The sequence below is a fragment of the Cryptomeria japonica genome, chromosome 1 (genome assembly GCF_030272615.1).
Source record: "Cryptomeria japonica chromosome 1, Sugi_1.0, whole genome shotgun sequence".
In the NCBI taxonomy this organism is placed as follows: Eukaryota; Viridiplantae; Streptophyta; class Pinopsida; order Cupressales; family Cupressaceae; genus Cryptomeria; species Cryptomeria japonica.
This window is the reverse complement of record NC_081405.1, coordinates 397297151-397317867: the sequence shown is the minus strand read 5'-3', so window position 1 is coordinate 397317867 and position 20717 is coordinate 397297151. Positions and strand designations below refer to the sequence as shown.

Here is a 20717-nt window from a genome sequence, read left to right as displayed (position 1 = left end):
CATGAACTGAAAGAATAGCATCTCTAAATGTCTGATGACAATTCCAGTTAAGAACATTTGTTTGCCTTGCAACACTCTCTGCTCTACACTTCACACATAATTATGAATTCACTTGTTTGCATAGACACCACTCTCTGATAATGCAGACACAACAACCATATCCCAATTACATGAATGTGACACCTATTTATACAAATCATCAACTTGACTACAAGGTCGACTCAACCCTTAACACCTAATTAAAAAATTACATCACACGATGAATAATCAACTACCAGACCAATACAATGTCATGATGAAATAGCATGGACCCAAATCAAATTCAAGAACATGCAACACCACCAAAAATCCTGCCAAAATCATCCGCAACATGCTACACCGCCGAAAAAGTTGCATAACATGAAGAACATCACCAGACCCATAAGATCTTCAATAACACGCACAATGATCAATGTGGACCAGCAAAACAAATAGGACATGATTAGGAAACACCAACAAGCATGTTAGAACCATCCGCAATAGCTGCACCAACACCACTTAATCAAATCTTCATCGATCAACACACTGATACTCAAGAACACTCAACAACAACAACTGGGACTAGAAATATAACTTGCAGAGAACCAAATCATGAACCATCTAAATTGAAGACACACATGAACATCCCAAACACTCTCCCAAATCTGCAACTCAAGATATAATCTTTTTAGAGCACAACATATCAAATACCAGAACACTGCAACACTGAACATTGAAAAACCAATCCTCATACTAGAATCCATAACCCAATCAAATTGCCACATATCATCATGAAACCAACATTGAATCAACTAGAGATACTTCATTACTAAAATCACAAATCCACACTAGCACATCTGCAACATACCAACAAAAACAACCAAACCAACTCTCTGCAATATCGGAACACATGAATATGTTGACATCAATGACAACAACATATACTAGTAGCAAAAATATCCAACATCGATTCGCTATTATATTTTATCCTTTATGCATACTATGCTCTCTTGAGTTTCACCACCTTTATTTGAACAACTTGGAGTTCTACACTAACATGCTTGAGTAGGGTTTCCTTTTTGTGTTTATGCATGTCGCTACTTACCACAATCTTAGACATACTTAAGTTTTAGATTGCATGCTTTATTTCAATATCAACTCAGCTATTTGTGGAGATAGGAATACCAAAATGGGAAGTGACTAAGGTAAGATCTTGTATAACCGTGCAACTATTTTTCGCTCTTTTATGCTTGTGTAGACATAGATATGGAATTTTAAAATACTATTAAGGTATAAGATGAGATCTATAGTGGCAAATATTATCATTATAAATTAAAGTGAGAACCCTAGAACAAGGGCCCAAATGCCTTAGTCATTCTTATTTCAACTTATTTTTCATGAGACAATAATTTCTAGTCTGCACATCTCAGGCCTGCATAGAAAAATGAAATAATAGAACTTCAAGACATGGATGCCAAGTGAATTAGTACGATACAAAAACCCTTGGATTTTAGCTACAAACACATGTGTCTATGTTCCAATTTTTTATTTGTCTATTATTTCATGTGTGCTTGCAATTCTATTTTATCAGTTTATCAAGTAATTCAACCATTTGTTAGGATTGTAAGGTACGGAAAATAGGATTTACAAGTCTATACATGCAAATAAGGAATCTATTTCATGTCCATCATGTTACATTGGAAGGAGAATGATCCATGCTACTCAAGAAGGCTTAAGATCAGTGGTCCTTCGTTATGTAGAGAATATGATTATGCAAATTGTAAATGAAAAATGTAAGAAGTAGGTCCAAATAGGTTGAAATGACAATTTTTGACATGCACAGGAAGACATAAAACTAGTAGACCAATTCCAAAAGAAGTTCTAGCAAAGCAAACTGTAACTAACCTATAGTTTGAATTTCAAGTAGAAGTGGAGGGAGCAAGGTGCCTAGCTCAACCTACTCTTAGGACTAAGGTGCCCTACTTGGCCCACTCCCAAAAGTTTCAACTCTGACAAATTGCAACTTGTAGCTCTCCTTCTTACTCTATACCTATTCTATAGGTTTGTCATTTGTTCCTATACACAAAAAAAAGAGAGAATATTGGGTAGAAATAGATTTTCCTAAGTCAAACCCCAATTTTAGGAATTAGCCTTGAAATTAAATTGAATTGAACTTGAATTGAAAGCATGTTGTTAAGTAATAGAGGCTAGAACTGAAAATGGAATGTTTATGCCTTCTTAAACCTTCTTGATGTCAAAATGCTCTTGAAGATGTTTTTATTGACTTAAATGGGTTGAATTTAGGAAGGGAAGATCATGGATGCCATCATGAATGCATAGACCATCAAATTAATCCTAATCTTTAGTGCCTCAATGTTTGTTCTCTTGCTCTTGAAATTAAATTGTCTTTTGTTGTCTCCTTTTGTGTCTATATCATCAATCTATTCATAATGAGGGAGGATACCTTGCTTACATACCTCTCCCAAGCATTTTGAGGTACAAAACTCAAAGTAGGCCAACATGGGAAAATATTTTACACTCAACCAAGGTGACCATTAAGTGGTTCAAGTTTGGAGCCAAACATGGGGAATCATGGTGCCCTAATTGACCTGCTCTTGGGATCCAATTGCCCTAGGCACCTTTCTCCCTCCAATGTAGCCTCAAATTGGGACTCAAGGTCTAAAATGGAGAGGAGAATCCAAAATAAAATGCTGAATAGGGTTGGATCAAGCATGTCATGCATGAAAGGCCAAGAACACTAAAATAGGGGTTAAATAAGAAAGAAATTACATAAGGATGCAATTTACGATGCTAGAAGGGCCTAATTAGATAACATGTCATCCTTTTAACAAAAAATAAATGTGTGTTCCATATATAAGCTAGTAGATTATATCATTTTGATATAGAATCTTGATGATAACAAAGCTCTGCCAAATTGTTCACTTAACTCTATAAATTTTGAAGTGTTATCTGAAATGTTCATCTTTAATGAATATTTAACATTATTACAAGATGATTGAAGCTTCAAGGAATGTTGAATGATGATGGAGACTACTAACTAATGATTGATTTATACCTCTCCTCAAGAGTTTGGTATGGTTCTATATTTTTCTCACATTTAATGCTCTCTTGATTTGATTTTACACCACCTTTATTTGAATCACCTAGAGCTCTAGTATAACACACTTGAGTAGGGTTTCCTTTTTATGTTTATGCATGTCACTCTCACCACAACCTTAGAAACACTTAAGGTTTATAGTACACACTTTATTTCAATATGAATTCAATTATTCATGGAGGTAGGGATTACCCAAATGGAGTCTTGACTAAAGCAAGATCATGTATAGCCACAACTATTTTCCCTCTTTTATGCTTATGTAGACATAAATATAGAATTTTGCAACATTGCAAAGGTATAAGAAGACAAAATTTACAAAGACAAACCCTAATGCCCTAGTCTTGTTTATTTAACTTAGTTTTCATGAGACAATAATTCTGAGTATGCACGTCTTAGATCTAGATAGAAAAATTACTATAGAACTTCAAGATATAGGTTCCCAATGAAATAGTTCAACACATAAATCTTTTTCTTTCGACTACAAACATTTGTGTGTCTCTGTTCAATTTTTGTAGTTGTCTATTATTTCATGTGTGTCTGTAATTCTATTTTATATCTATTTATTAGTTAATTCAAGCATGTTTTAGGGCCTAATTAGATAACATATGAATCAATCATTGATATTATTTGCAATAAAGGAACAAAACCCAAATAATTTAGCTATCTTAGACAAGAGTCAGCCAAAATAAATACCTTTGGTTAGTTTGTGTTCCAATGATTTATGGAAGAGAGGTTGGATTTGGTTAAAATACTAGCTAGTTTACTCCATTTCTTTAATATATCAAACAATCAAATTGCCCTTTTTATCAAAATTAAAAATATCTTGATAATTCTAGAACTAGAAATTGATATTTTTGCCCATGTGATTTTTTTAATGCACTAACATAGAAAAAATTCAATTATTCTCTTCTATTTATGGATCAACAAAATTATTAATACATTGGAGAAAATGATTTACATAGGTGTATTTGCCCTTTCTCTTTCAAAATGTTTGCTCTTTTCTCTCATCATATACACATAATAACAAGTTTGAGCTCTCATTTGGGATAATCACATCAAGAGTAACTATTTTCATAGGTTTCACAACAACATAAATCTTATACAACCTCTCTTCTTTTAAATCATTATAGTTATCAACTTTCAAATTAACGATTGTAGTGTCGTAAATTGTACACCCTTGCTAGGGTGGTACAATTTCACACTTAGGTTAGCACCCACCTAGTGTGTTTTGCATCTTGCATTTCCCATTCCCCTTTAATAATTTAATTAATTAATTTGATTAAATCTAAAGTCATCTCTCATCACTTTATACATTACAAAGTTGCGCCCTTTACCCTAAGAGTGCCCCTTTTCATTTTATTCCTCCAACGAATCATTTAATCATAAACCCTAATTATATCTTATTTTATCCATTTAGGCCTGATTTCGCATATCAAACCATCTCAAAATTAGATGTAATTTTGGGATGCACTCTAATATCATCATATCTAATGGCCCCAAAAATTTGGTGAAAAGTTGGTCGGACCATGACGGGAATGCACATGGCCTGCGACTTTTTCCCCAAAATTTTGGGAGCACAATCCTATGATATAATAATGCTTAACTCCAAAATATCAGTGGCAACTTTAAATCCTAGGTCGACCTAAACATGAAATTAAGATCTAGGGTTTCATACTTAAGAGCTCTCTTCATTTGAAGGGGTCTTCTTCTAAGAATCTAAGAGCAGGTTTTTGGAGCATAAGAGCCTTCTTTGCAATCTTCAACAACATTCAACATTCATCCATCAAACATTCATCAAGCATCATTTTATCAATTGGGGGCTTTTGAAGATGTAGAAGAACAATAGGAGATCACCGATTGACGATTGGCTTGTACCTCTCCCTTGGGGTTGGGTATGGTTTCATGTTGTTTTCATATGTTTGCATAAGCTTCATTTTGATTCATATTCATGCTTTAGATCACTTTGCATTGTGGATTTAGAGCATTTACTTTGTCAATTATAAGCAATTAGGGTTTACTCTTTAGGTTTTCTCTAGGTTGTTTACTTCCATTCTTAGGATCTTGCATATACACAAGGTTCTTGCACACACATTTTTCAGTACATTATCAGCTATTCGTGGGGGTGAAAATCACCAACATGGGAGTTTGACTAATATAAAACCCTATATAGCCACCCCAAACCTTTCCTTTTTAGTTGCAGGTGCAAAAACATGCATCCAGAGGTAGTTTCAGATTTGGAAAAGGCATCAACACCACCCTGAAGTCTCAGAAGTGCATAAATCTGTCAAGGATAGGGGCATGGCACCCCGATCTTTCCCAGGATAGTGGCGTGGTGCCATGGTCCTGCCCTCTGTTAGCAGGACTTGATAGAACAACACTTTGCAGATCACAGAATCCCTCATGTCATTTGCACCTCTGATTTTTCCTTCTGATCTATACTTTTCAACAGTATATCAATTGTTTTTTAATCTGCATTCTCAGATTAGGATTTGCTTGCTTATTTGCTTTCTAGGCTAGATTACATTGTGCATCATTCCTCTCTCTCATTTACAACAAAGGAATAGAAAACCTAAGAGGTAGTACATGACTCTCTCTTTCTCATAAAAAGTAGCCAACGTGCATTACCTCCCCAGGCTCTTTCATATTCCATGAGTGTGTATGAGAGTGAGATTAGGGTTTCCATACTTAGTCTCACTTTTCCCCCTACACATATTTGGTGAACCCGATGTGAATCCAATTTCATTTGCATTACATTGCATTGTTAGATATAGATCTAGTTTATTTCATTTTCTTTCAAAACATAAAAAAAAAAGAAAAAAAGGGAAAAAGGAAAAAAAAGAGATAAGTTTCTTTCATTTTCCTTGCACTGTGTGTTTAAGTTTCATGCAATTTTCATTTCAAGATGTCAGATTTTTATTTGCAAGAAGTTCATGCTTTTGATGATGTTTGCAATTTTGTTGATTATGAGTTTAGTAAGGGTAAATTAGATGAAGCTCTAGATGAGTTTTCAAACCCTAAGCCTTCTAAACCCTCATTTTGCCAAAAGTTAATCAACCTTGTTACTATGCCATTTCATGGTGGTGAGAAAGATAAGTTGAATGATTCCTTTCACGGGTACATTCCTATCAACTCCTCCACTAGATCTAGAAACATAGTTGATTCCCTTGATTCCCTCTATGATGTTATCTCTCCTTTTGAGTCCAAAGATAAGCCTTTCAATCACTATGATCATGTTTTATTGGATGATGCCCTTGATGACTTTATGTCTTTGCCTAAACTTTCAAACAAGAATAATGCATCTAAAAGGTTAATCAATATGATCAATATGAATGAACATATCAAACCAATTTTTGTTGTCCAAGGTGCTTGTCCTTCTCCAACTTCACCTCTTCTGAATCAATCTCTTTTCATGGTTCAAGGTGGATATGGTCATGATTCCTGTAGCACTCCAAACAAACCTATCATTACGGTTCAAGGAAGAAATCTCACTAAGAGTCCTTATAGCTATGCTAAACAACTAACTAAGGATAGTTATAATGCAGTTGCCCATACCTATAACACGAGAAATAATAGGCAACCTAATCCTCCTCTGGTTGTTCCGAATCCTCTACCTGATCCTCTACCTATTGATCTTTTTGGTGTAATCCTAACAACCCAAAGGGATAACTTGAGCTTATCATGCCAAGTTCTCTAATTCTCAACAATGGTCTTTTTAATGATGTTGATCAAGTTTTTGTTAGTTGATTCAGCCTATCCATTACCCTGAGGGTAATAATTAGATGAAGTATTCAAATATATATTATGCTTAACTAACCAATCTGAAACTCTAAGACCAATGGAAGCTAAAGCGTTATCAGAAATGATTGATTCTGGGGTACCAAACCTAGACACCAAGTCTTGATAGAAGTTTAAAACAAAAGTTTCATTAGCTCCTTTCAATGGAAATGCTTCTATCCACTTTGTGAAATAATCGGTTACTGTAAGAATCCACTTATGACCTGAACTAGAAGGTGGATTAATAGGTCCTATAAAATCTAGCCCCACTTTGCAAAGGGTTGTTCAACTTCAATTGGTTGCAAAGGCAAGGCTGCAACCCTTTGTTTACCTGCGAACAATGAACATTTTTCACACTTTCTCACCCATGAGTGAGAATCCTTAAACAAATCAGGCCAATAATAACCAGCTCTCATAATTTTCAGAGATGTTGTTCTTGCTACAAAGTGACCTCCTACGGGTCCTTCATGAAATTCATGCAGAACTCTTTCAATCTGATCTGGCTCAATGCATCTTAATAAAATATTATTATAGTCTTTTTTAAACAAAATATCATCTATTAAAGAATAAGGTATGTCTTGTAGCTTGAAATACCTTCATTTTGACCTGTCTAAACCTTTCGGACAATCACCAGTTTGTAAATAATGGGCAATTTGTTGATTCCAAGTGGCTAGTATAGTTGGGATAGCAGGTTGTTCTTCATTATTTAGCACTATTCCAACTTTTTGCTCCTCTTCTTTGTTGTTTTATGCACTTCCAACAAGTTGTTCACATAAACCCTTGCCTCTAACTAGCTTGGTTACCTTGATTAAGATGTCACATTCCATTACTTTGGTAATCCAACCTGCCCTTTTGTCATTTATGTCTTTGCTGAGCAAAAAATCCTTCACTGTAGGATGAGCAACCATAAGCTGAATTTTATTGTTAGAGAGAATGTGCCTAAATTTATTAAGGCTTCTTATTACTACTAACACATACTTTTCTACAGACGAGTACCCAATCTCATAATCATGCAAAATCTGACTGATAAAGCAATTGGTTGTTCTAAGCCTTCATCATTTTATTGACACAACATTGCAGAAATAGTATCCTCACTCCCAAAAGCATATAGAATAAAATCCTTCTTAAAATTAAGATTAATGAGAGTAGGGCTTGCTATAATTGCCTCTTTAATTTCTTCAAAACTATTCCTACCTTCCTTAGTCCACTGAAAAGGAATATTTTTCTTAAGCATGGTTGTAAGTGGCTGCATCAATGCTGCAATATTAGGAATAAACCTTCTGATAAATTTAATCCTACCTATGAAACTCTAGAGTCCTTTCTTATGTGCAGGCAATAGCAATGCAAGTATGGTTATGATCCTCTCAGGGTCTATTGAAATACCGTGTTTAGAAACAATATATCCCAGCAATTTGCCTTCATGGACAACAAATTTGCCTTTCTTGGGATTTAGTGAAACTCCATACTCCCTACATCTCTCAAATACCCATCTGAGATGGTCAAGATGTTCATAAGCCTTTTTAGAAAAAATAGTTACATCATCTAGGTAAACCAAAACAAACTTATTAATCAGGCCTTGAAATGCCATGTCCATTGCATGCTGAAATGTTGCCCCTACATTGGTCAATCCAAATGGCATTTTATATAAGTCATTGTACCCCACTTGGTGGTAAATGTTGTTTTGTACTGGTCTTCTTCTTTGACTAGAATTTGGTTATATCCTGAATAACCATCAAGTAATGAGAACCTTTCTAAACCTGATACAACCTACAAAATTTGCTCCATTGAGGGTAGTGGGTAGTGATCCTTCAAGGATGCTTTGTTTAGGTCTCTAAAATCAACACACAGTCTGAGTTCACCATTCTTCTTCCCAACAGGAACTAGATTGGACACCCAAAATGTGTGTTTGATTGGAAACATGATAATTCCTTCAATCAACTTATTTAACTCAGTCTTCATAAGATGTTCTAATTTTGGATTAAGAGGCCTTTGTTTCTGCCTTATTGGTTTTGCATTATCTACCAACTCTATGGTATGCTAAGCTAAATGAGGATAAAATCATTTCAAATGTTCATACCTCCATGCAAATATGTCATTTAATTCTTGGCAAAGTAATACAAAATCATGCTTTTCTTCAGGGGTACATACCTTGCCAATTTTCAGTAGCTTATCCTTGAATATTTCAATGGGCTCATAATGTTCTTCTTTCACAAACATGCTTCCTTTGTCCTTTCTGACTTGATCATATGTATTAAAAATAGATTCAAGGGTTACCAAACCCTTAGGCAGCTTGTTAGTTTTCAGTTGGAGAAACTGATTTTCATATTGTTCATTGAACTTACACTAATTTCCTGCAGAAAACTCAACTTCTTCAATTAGGAAATTGGCAATGTGCTCATCTGAGTCAAAAACCTACCAATTAACACTGTTATCTGAAACTGAGGGCCTTACGAAAATTTTAACATACTGTTGTCTATCAATATTTTTTAGCTCTTTTGGAATATCAAACTGAGCTCCTAAGGAAGCAAGCCTATTTGATTCTTTATTTTGACTTCTAGGTATGGACAACAGATTAAATTCATCAAAATCTTCAATTAAATCCCAAATTCTATGCTTGTACATCTTCAAAACATCATTTTTGGTGACATACATATTTCTAACTTGGTTCACAACTAGTTCACTATCACCAAAAACTTGTAAACACTTAACTTTTTTCTGCCTATCCCATTCTAAGCCATGTGCTAATGATTCATACTCTACTGTATTATTTGTACAACTAAAAGAAAATCTGAAAGTAATGTAATATTTCATACCTTCGGGTGAAACAAGCATAACACCACCTCTAGAACCATTTTTACCTCTTGAACCATCAAAATAAAGCTGCCATACCTCATTTTTCTGTTGTTCTGACTATTGGTCCAGTGGAATATCTTCCTTTTCAAGATGAGAAATAAAAACACTCTCCTCATGAATCATATAAACACCAAGACCTATTTCATCCATATTGATGAAAGGATCTTCTACAGTATTTTGGGCTGCCCACTCTTCCAAATTGACATCAGGTATGCCTTGAACACGTGTATCTGAATCTTGGATAGGTGGTAACTTCTAATGGTCTATGATAGAAAGATCTGCATTTATAGGACTTGGGGTGTATGGTTCTAAGTGGCAAGTGTCTTCAGGTTCTGACTTAATGGTCACCTTTGTTGCATATCAGGTTCTGAAAAACAAGTGTGACCAATCAGCAGAAAGCTATCCTCCTAATTTTGTTGTGAAATCTCTAGATAGGCAAATAGAAAAGTATGGAAGTAATTCAACTATGTACATGTCCTGAGGTATGACAAAATTAGTACAAACATGCAAGATCAAACCAAGATCTTTGACCAATCCAACTGCCTTAACTACTGTTCCATCTAACTATACAACTCCTCTAGAAATAGGCTCATAAATTAGAACATGTTTGTCTGCAAGGTCTTTGGGCATATTTGAACTACTGGCTCCTGATTCTATCAAGCAATTGTGGACTAGATGGTTGCTAATTATCAATGTTACGAAAAATGGAGGAGGCTTTGGTGTTTAGATTGGTTGATTATTCCTAACTGGGATATCATTAGCTAATGCAACTCTGGGCTGATCTTTTTGAGGCTCAATAGTCAAAGAAAGATTATCTAATTTGTCTCTCAACAATTCCTTTTGTCCAGGAATTTGTAATGCATGAATCATTGTCAAGGAAATAGTGGTTTTTTCCATAGAGTCAACAATATTAAATAGAATGCCACTAACCTTTTGTTGTACTTTTGGAACAACAGGCTTTGGCTGAGCTGGTTTTGACTGAAATTGAACTTTCTATTATTCTTTAGGTGTTGCAGGCTATCCTCTTGGTAAAATCTGCACATTCGGGACAGGTGGAGGTATCCCAGCAGCTTGGTGACTTGTAGAAACTTGTTGTTTTCCTTTATTTGGCTGCTATTTGGACTTATCTTGATGTTGTTCATTATTTACAGCTTACTGTTGATGATTTACAACTTGCTGTCCAATGTCAATAGCACACTTTTTTGACCTTGTATTAGCTACAACAGGTGAAAAAGGTCTATTTTATGCTTGCAGATTATTAACTCCACAAAATTCCTCACCTTGTCAATTCATCATAGCCACCTCAGGACCTTCTAGTTCATCATTTGTACCTGCATCCTGATAAGACATGTTTTGTACCATCAAGGCTTGTGATTGAGCATTCATTGTATTTTGGCATGATGCTTGATTATGAGGTTGTTGGCATGGAAAACACCAATCTTGTGCCATGTTGTTCTGAACAGGTATGATTTCTTTGGAATTGCTGGTAGTATTTTGATTGTATTGCTAGTTCTACCTATTGTTATAATTCCTCCTTTGATTTTGAGCATCAACTTGGTAGTTAGGCCTATTGGGCTGATAAGGAGCTTGATATGGGGCTTGATACCTTTGATTTTGGGTCTAATTTTTCTTGAGGCTTACCAATTCATTACCAAAGTTCTACATAGTCTGTTGAATTTGCTGAGTTTCTTCAACATTCTTAATAAACATCTCCTTTAACTCTTGAATTTTCTTTGACGGGTCTGAAACAACACTATTTTGTGTGTAATTATAAAAACCTAATGCTGGAACAATAGGTATTGCAGCTATAGGAGGTACTGATGAATACTAATAGGGGGGGTGAATTAGTATACCAAAAACACACTGAACTCAAACTTCTAAACAGTTTAGCAGATAACTGGTACAACAGATTCACTAATAAACCGGTTGAGATAAATACAAACCAAATAGCAAACAAAGCATTCACCCACAAGAGCACAATCACCATAACAAAAGATGTTTTGATGTGGAAACCCAAGTTGAAAAAACCACGGTGAGCAGAAACTGACAAGTAACTATCTGTAGAATAGAAACCAGACTGGTTAAGGTAAGACCAGTTAAGGTCATACAATGTTCTTCACCAGAACAAATCCTATTAGGAATCTCGATCTCTGTTAGGAGATAAGTCTTGTTAAAGACTACCTTGTGAGAGGATTTCAGATTCACAGTTGTGAACCACCTTGTTAGAGGATTTACAAAGGCTTTGCTAGGCCTACCCAGTTAAGGGTTTCAGACTTGTCGAAGATGTGAGTAATCAACAAGTGAGTGATCTAGATACTAGCATAGTATGCTTGGTTAGATCCTTGATAGCTCACTGTTAATGCATTTTTCGCATTACTTCAGTCTTCAATATCACCACAATCTTCACACATACCTAATCTTCTCTACGATGATCACGCATACAAACCCTGATCATCATTTAAAACCCTAGACATGATGTCCTTATAAAGGAGTCTGATTTCATGTCGGTCCAATAGGATTAAATTACAAGTTCCTAGGTTTAGTGCATCTAGACACATTTGGTAACATGACACAAAATCACTACCAAAGTGTTGGTGGATGATAACTCATCAAAAAAATACTGGTTGGTAACTTATCACAGAGTAATACCAGTTCATACAATTTACCGATTACCGGTTGTCAAAAATGAAGACTGGAAAAATGTTAACTACCACTTTGTTCCTTCGTACTGCTTGAGATCCTCGAATCGCTTGAGGTCTTCATACTGCTTGAGGTCTTCAGTCAGTTTGTGATCGGTAAACATCTTCTACAAAACACCGATAGTCTAAAGACTATAATACCTAATACCGGTTGGAACAAATACCGGTTGAGCATAACTCATAGATCAAGAAAGTATACACAAAGCAAGTGTGTGTGTCCATCAATGACAATCACAACATTATCAAAATTCCAATAGGTACTTGTAAAGACATCAATGGTTGTATATCAGGAAAAATAGGCATAGGAGGCTTAGGGGCAATTTTACCAGCTTGTATAAGGTTGTTTTCTACTCTAATAGCTACATCATAGGTTGTTGGTAATGTAACCCCACCCATAGACTGAATCATGACAACAATATCGTTGTTTAAAGCTCTCAAATAGTACAAAAAATCATGTTTAGGAGAGGGTTTTACCATTGTAGGAATTCTATTCTAGGTTAGCTCGAAACGGTAATTGAAATCAATCATCTTCTCTTGCGGAGCCCTCTTGATAGTGGTCATTTGCTCAACCAATGACAGGTGATCTGACTTATCTACAAACTACTTTGTCAACTTATCACCTAAATCATCACAATTATTAACTGAATTAATTAGCAAACCCCTGAACCATTGAAGTGCTTTTCCTTTGAATGATGCTTCCCGTAACCTGAGTACAACATTTTCTTGGGTTATATGGTAAACTGCACACAGGGATGTAACATCCCTTATGTGCTCAATGGGTGTGACGTGATCTTCACCAGTAAAAATAGGTAGACTTTTTAGAGCTGCTCCTGGTATAGGATCATGTTGGGTCAAATTCAAAGGGTTGCCTCCATTGAAGGGTACAAAAGCGTGTGCTTTTGGTATGACCATTGGAAATACTGGAGGATTTACTAGTGGATTCTAGGTAATGGATGGCTGAACTGGGGTTGTTGCAAAAAGAGGATTTAGGCGGGTGGTAAAATTAGGCTGAGAATTAGGTAGAGGAGAAGAATTAGACAAAAAATCAGAATTTGGAATTTCAAGAAAATCTTCAATTGATGAATTTTCTCTAAATTCAATTGTTGAAATTGATGCTTTCTCTGTCTTTTTTTGTTGTCCTCAACCTTCTCTGCAATGGTGGTAGCTCAATAAGCTCAATCAGATCCTCACTTTGTCTGGTTTGATATTTTCCCATATGTTGTTAAGACCTATTCTGCACATAAAACTAGAAAATAGAGTCGCTAGGTACTTAGAAAAAATAACCTCAATAGGATGTAATACTGCTGTCAATACCAAAACAAGAGCAAAAATGGAGATTTTTTGAGCTGTAACAACTCAAACGGGTCACATCGGGCGTGCCAAAAACTCTTGTCATGAAGGATTGCACCCGTGATGCTAAGTGTGAAACCAAGCAATCATGTGAAACATGGAAACACCTTCAATCTTATGGGTTTCTCAAGTTGAAGGTGAATCTTCGGGTTATGGGTTGATTTCCCTTCTAAAAATTAAATTATTTATGTGGAAAAGAGTGAGAGATAATCTGAAAATATTGTAAAACAACAACTAAAATAGGAGGTGATACACCAAAAATGATTATGATAATAGCCCTATAACTCACAGAAACATGTCAAAACTTCATCCACACAAAGCAATTTACTCTTCAACCACATAAATATTTCCTAGGAAGGCCAAGGAGAATGTAAACTTGGAAGGAAAATTAGTTTCACAACCAAATTGACAAAATACCCCTTTTACACAACCTAAAACCTATGATTATACAAAAAACAAAAGATACATGCACATAAAAGAGACTGAAATTCAAAGGTTTTAAATTAAAACACAATAAATTTATATCAAATCTGCAAATGAACATGTACAATTACCAAGGCAACTATATGAAACTCTGAAATATCAAAGGAAATCTACTATAAAACTGAAATATGAAAGTGTTGAGATACAATGTTTTTTTGCAAAAATGTGTATGCAAAAAATAAAGAATCTGTGGGAAAAAAGGAGAGAGCCAATATATAGAATCCATCATGTACATCTCCTCCAAAACCCTAAAAATAAAAATTTGCATGAGAAAAAGCCTTGCGTGAATTTGCCCAAAATAGCCTAAAAAACTCATGTGTAAGCCTGCCAAAAATAGCCTCCAATGCTCAAAATAGGTCTACCATTGATTCTTCATGAAAAAGAACTCTCACTGCTGAATATAGAACTACCAATCTTGCCCAAAATAGCTCCACTGAAAAAGCAAAACCCACTATCCAAAAATCTGCATATCTGTGTGTCAAAAATAGCTCTGAACTAAAAAGAAACCCCCCTCTCACTAGAAATCTGCATGTTAAGTGTGTCGCTAAAAATAGAGCATAAATTGGAAAAAAATAAATCATTATTATAAATTAATATACACTTATTAAGATTTTTAGTGAACTAAATCTTAATAAATATATATTACTATATAATATATAATCAATTACAAAGAGGACTCAAACCTCTTAACCCTTTGTATGGGTAAAAACTAAAAAATTGCCTAGGCTTCTATGATCTTGAAGTCTTAGACCACGCGGCCAATTAATATATGCACAATTTGTTTATTTAAAAACAAATAAAACAAAGCCCGTGAGAAAAAAAATAGGGCATGCACAATTACCACCTCAAACCCTAAAATTTCAATCTTCTCATTCATCTTGGGAAAAAAAACTTTCACTCCACTGCTATGCATGCATCTCTGAACTCTCACTGCTAGGGTTTGCATTGAGATTCACATTTAGGCTTCGAGCAGGAACCTTTGCATGAATAATTGCTCGGATATGTTCTTACTTCTCTCTTCTCTGCTATTATGTCATTCACTATTTCTTCCTTTCTTGCTGCATGCATGAAAAGGAAAAATAAAGCCCTAATGTTAGGTGCATGGTATATCTCTCTGTGATATTTGAAATGAATGTATATGTGCTTATCTTTCTGTCATTTAATCAGTCTTGGTGTAATATTTGTGCATGAAATGTTTTATCTTTATCTCCTTCGCATGTATATGATCCTGAGTCATGATACCTTGTATTTACTATGCACGATAATGGCTTTTAAACTGTATGAAGAGAACTCCAATAATAAAAACCCTATTTTGAGACTCTTGGATGGAAATTTCCCTTTAATATTTTGCTATTTTTTGGAAAATATAGCAGTTATGTTGGTGAAGGATTTTCTTTGTGATTTGGCTAGGGCTTTCAGCCGGGACTGTAGCTCTTTATGTTTTATTGTTTTTAAATGGTTATAAGGCCCGATATGAGCTATATTTTTCATCTCCATTATGTTCACTTGATGCAAATGAATGCTCTCCTGAATATGAAAAATCTGTTTGTGACCATCTTTTCTGGGTTTGTGACTACACTTTGCTATCTTTTAAGGGGTTGTACATCTCATTGTTCAGTAAATACCCTTTATTGTTGGACTTCTACTATTTCAGACTCTTAAATTTACACAGCTCTATGTGCACATGGATCCCTTTTGATTGTTCTGAGCTAGTGTTAGGGTTGATATTCACAGTTTAACTTCATGCTATATCTCTAGAACCTTGGCATTCTCTTTGCGGGTTGCTTTATATTGTGCTTTTGAACTGTGATATCTCCATTGTGTTCATAAGCTGCTTTAAAATCTGCAATTAGATTACTATGACTAGAATCTTTTTGCTTGTGATAGTCCTTCATTGCTAGTTTTGTTTATTGACCTGCACATCTGATCTTTTTTTATGATTTGTGAATGTATGAGTATAAGATTGAGCTGCAAATGGTGATCTCTCTTCGTACTAGAAGTTCTGTTATTGGAATTCTTTTGTAGAAGCCTTTACCCATTTTTTACTCTCATTACATTGTGATAAAACAGCCCTTCCCAGCATGGTATCTTGAATTCAAGGGTATTATACTTCACTACTACTGTACTTATACTCATTATTTGATTGAAGGTCTCTAGCAAAAGTCTTTTGATATCACTGTATATGCACTGAGTTTGATATTCAAAACTGTGTTTTGAAAGTTGTCATTAGCTTTTCTTGCACCCATTGTTTTATGGTAACTGTCAATCAACTTTTGTTCAAATAGTGACCTTGCCATGTATTAAGGTCTGCATGCTCACTCTCCCCAATGCATAATCATATCTAAATGCTGCTATAATTACTTGTACTTATGCTGCACTCTGTTATTCATTGTGATGACTGTAGCTGTATTTGCTATTTGAAAGCTTTTGACTGCTCCTATGTGGCTGGGGATGCAATCTGTGTGCACTCTTGAGCTACTATTGTAATGCATTATATTATCATTGGCAGGACTGGTATTTTCAGGGTTGTATATCCTATTGTGTATATCACTCAAATTTTGACATTTGATGTGATGGATATTATATTGCTTTACTCACTGCGGTGAAGTCTCTCATTTTATTTGTGGTTGTTGTGATGTGAAACAATTGCATTAGATGTTGAAGATGTATTATTATTGTGTTTGGATCTACATTGTTGTCCTCTGGACCTATATACTTCTTTAGTGCATAATGCTCTTGTTTTATCACTCATGGTGATATTCATACCTTTGTGATTCTAAAGATGCTTCTCACACTAGACTTTGAAATTCTTATCTATGGCTTATGATCTTTGATGGTTAAGGGTTTGCAACTTATATGAGGTTTCTCATAACTGTTGTTACTATATATGTTGTGTATACTGAACTATCAAAATCATTAATCAAGGTTGCATAATATATTGTCATTATCTGCCTTCTTGGCTATCACTAAACACTTAATGAATTATCATTAATAACTCCTTTGAATGTACTGCTATAAATTTATAAGGACTTTACTGTCATTGGATTCTTTTATTCATTCTTGCTGACTGAAACACTGTGACTATGCTTCTTTGGACTGATTTGATGTGTTGATTGGTTAAGAAATACCATTAGGACTGTTAATATGTTGTATATAATCATATTCAAGGTTGTCAAATATCCTACATACCTCTATCCATCAACAAGGCTTGTCATTTGACATTGTGATTTGTCACTAGACTATCACTTGATTGCTAAGTTTGGGTGCTTATAACTGCTTTTCCTCTTGTGTCTACATGTTTCTCTATCATATCACATGTTTAGAGACTTCTCTTTTTACTTTCAACCTTACTATTATATCAGGGGTTAACAAACTTATCATATTTGGGCTAAGATTGTTCATTGGATATCTATGACTATGAAGTCTGCTATTGAATGCTTACTCTTCCCTTATGTTCTAATGATCTTGATCATGGATTTTGATGGCTCTTTGAGATTATAATACTCCCATATTGGACTGATCAAAAATCTTTATTATCTCCATTAATAGGCTCTTATTGATGACTTGGACTTTAAAGACTTCCTTATAGCTTTTATCTCTGATATATATTGACAGTGAACCATATCCTAGATTTACCATTTTGCAGCTCTAGGCACTAATCACACCTTTGGTGACTATATCTTGTAACACTGAAAGCTTCTTTGGTGTCCTATACTTTATCTATGCATTATCATTGCTCTTTCATTGTTTATCAGGTCTTCATCTTTAATTTTTTTACTATCTTTGGCATGAGTATCATTGTATTGTGATTGCTCTTTATGAATGATACTATGCCTATGAAAATCCCTTATTATGACTGTGTGTTTCAGGGTTGTTCATTATCATTCTTTTATTGTGTCGACTATCATTATGGCTCTTAACTTTGATGTAACTATGTCAATGATCTTTTATTTTAATGTCCATGATCTTTAACAATAACTACTGCTTGATTGAACATAAATTCAAATCTGTATTGATAGTGCTATCTTGGAGCATTTTGAATTGAGCATGCCTTATCCTTTATCTTTGAAATTTATAGACAAGTGTTGCGCTATCTTTGGAGCACTAATCAAACTGTCATTTGTCTTATGGTGCATTTCACTGCTTTTAGTGTTCTTGGATGCTCCTTTTCTTGATTGATATCTTGAAGACTATCATTCTTGGAAACCTATTGTCATATATTATCCTTTACTTCCTGTAGCTGCTCACTATGTGACTGTCATCATTTTTTGTCTTTTTGTCTTAAGAATTAATTGGGTATCTGTGCTTTTGATGATTTGCCTTTGAATGATTTATTATACACACAAGAATGATCATTTTGTATGTGCTGTGTATAATTCTCCTTCAAGTTGTCTTCTATGTTGTCTTAACTTAGTAAGTTGGAAGGAATGTGTAGATCAAAAGAGGTGGGGTTTTTGGTTTTTACATGATTGGCTATCACAATTGGAGTATTTGGATTCAAAGCTAACTTTCCTTGGTGTTCTACTTTATGAAATTGATATCTTTTGTTGCTTTGTGATAATTACTTGTGCTAAAGACCAAAAACTCTCCCTCCTCATTCATTCGCACAGTCCTTCCTTTTCCCTTTTCATTCATACGATGGCTCTAGTTAACTATTTTTGTTTCCCTTTTCATTCATACGATGGCTCTAGATAACTATTTTTATTGAAGGCAATCATGTTCATTGTTGTATATGCTACCACTGGATGATAGTTTATACTGTCATTGAGTGACAGTATATGGGATAGTGGATGTGATTGTACCTGATGTCTGGCAGTTAATTAGTGTCACCTTGTGAATGATGACTTGTATGCTGAGCTCAACTGCTTTGGGAGCCCATTTTAACCCACATACATAATATTTTTGAAATGAAAACCTGTATCCGCACATGAAACAAACAAGTTAGATAAAAAACATGGTTCTCATTGATATATCATGGCATCTTTTTTGCATTGATCTGCTATGTTCTGAATCTGATATAGCAGTGTATGCACAGTAGGAGTAGTTTTATGTATGTAGGAGTGAAAGGAATAACCTAGAGCTTTAACCAAATCATTTCTTCCTCTCTATTTCAGGTCATCTCATGGTGTGGATAGTGGGATGCTTGTATCAATGAAGCTGACCAAAAGACCTTCTTCAGAACTCATCAACCTATTCAAGCAATGCTGGGTTCTTTATTTCCCTTCTTTCTACATTGTTTTGTTGCTTTTGTGTTTATATTTCTATGATCATTGTGATCTTTTCTCAGCCATTCCCACGACTTGTGTGGGATCTAGTGAAAAGTTTGATCTTTATAAATAAAATATATTACATGCAGATGTTTTATTCATGCATATCTTTCTTGATTAAATAATTTCACATTGGAATGAAATACTTGTATGGCATACATATTTATTTAATAAAGATAGCAAACTTTTGGAAAAAATTGTATACCTTTTTTTTGCAATACATAAGACCTATAATAGGTCACCAAAATTTAGTTGTGATAAAATTTTGGTAACAATTATCATAAATGATAGTGCAATAAGATGAACACTAGTGGACAATGGTTCTGGCCTTAATGTTTGTAGCATTAACTTGTTGAAGATCAATGTTGATACATCTCTTATTAAGTCTGATTCTCTAACTATCCATGGCTTTGATAATGTTGCTAAATCTTCATTAGGTATCATTACCTTTCCTGTTAAGGTAGGTCCTATTAATTTACCCACTCCTATCCATGTCATGTCTGGAGAGTTGACATACAACTTGTTGTTAGGGAGACCTTGGATTCATAGCATGCAAGTTGTTCCCTCTACATTGCATAGGCAAATCAAATTCATTCACAACAATACAACATACACCTTGTTAGGTGACACAAGACTTCAGGCTTGTTTACAAACATCAAGTTCTAAATCCTCTTCAATCAATTCTTCCCCAACTATCTTAGATATTTCCTCTAAAGCTTCTAATCTGATTAGTGTGACTAGTTCATCAAATCTGTCTCGTATATCTAGATCGATCCCCGATACTCCCTCAAGTGGACCTAAGGTTCTTAGGTAAGAATATTCTTAGCCCGACTCTATGATTGAGAATACTTTCTCTCCTGAATAGATTCTTGTAGAAGATGATTGGGGATCCCTTGATTTCAATCCTACTTTTGTAGAGGAATACAAAATTCCCCCTAGAAAACCTAAGGTCAAAAAGAAGAAAGAAGAAGAAGAACCTAATAAGCAATCTACTTTGTCTGGGCCATTGAGTAATAACTTTGTGGTGGCTTCTTAGATTTCATCTCCCTTAGTTTTGGGTTTAGAGGATTTTGATCCTTCACTTTTTGAAAATCCTCCTTCTTCTTTGAAAATGACTAACCTTTATGGTCTTGTTTTTCACATCCTGGCTAGGTG

The 20717-nt window shown here is 34.8% G+C and overlaps 1 long non-coding RNA gene across 1 annotated transcript in view; it reads left to right on the top strand.

Moving 5' to 3' along the window:
- Positions 1 to 19663, top strand: part of LOC131070939 (uncharacterized) — a 48693-nt gene extending 29030 nt beyond the window's left edge. The window contains exon 2 of the long non-coding RNA XR_009112435.2: positions 19410 to 19663. This is a non-coding gene — a long non-coding RNA (uncharacterized LOC131070939). The remainder of the gene's footprint in view (positions 1 to 19409) is intronic.
- Positions 19664 to 20717: the final 1054 nt, after the last annotated feature.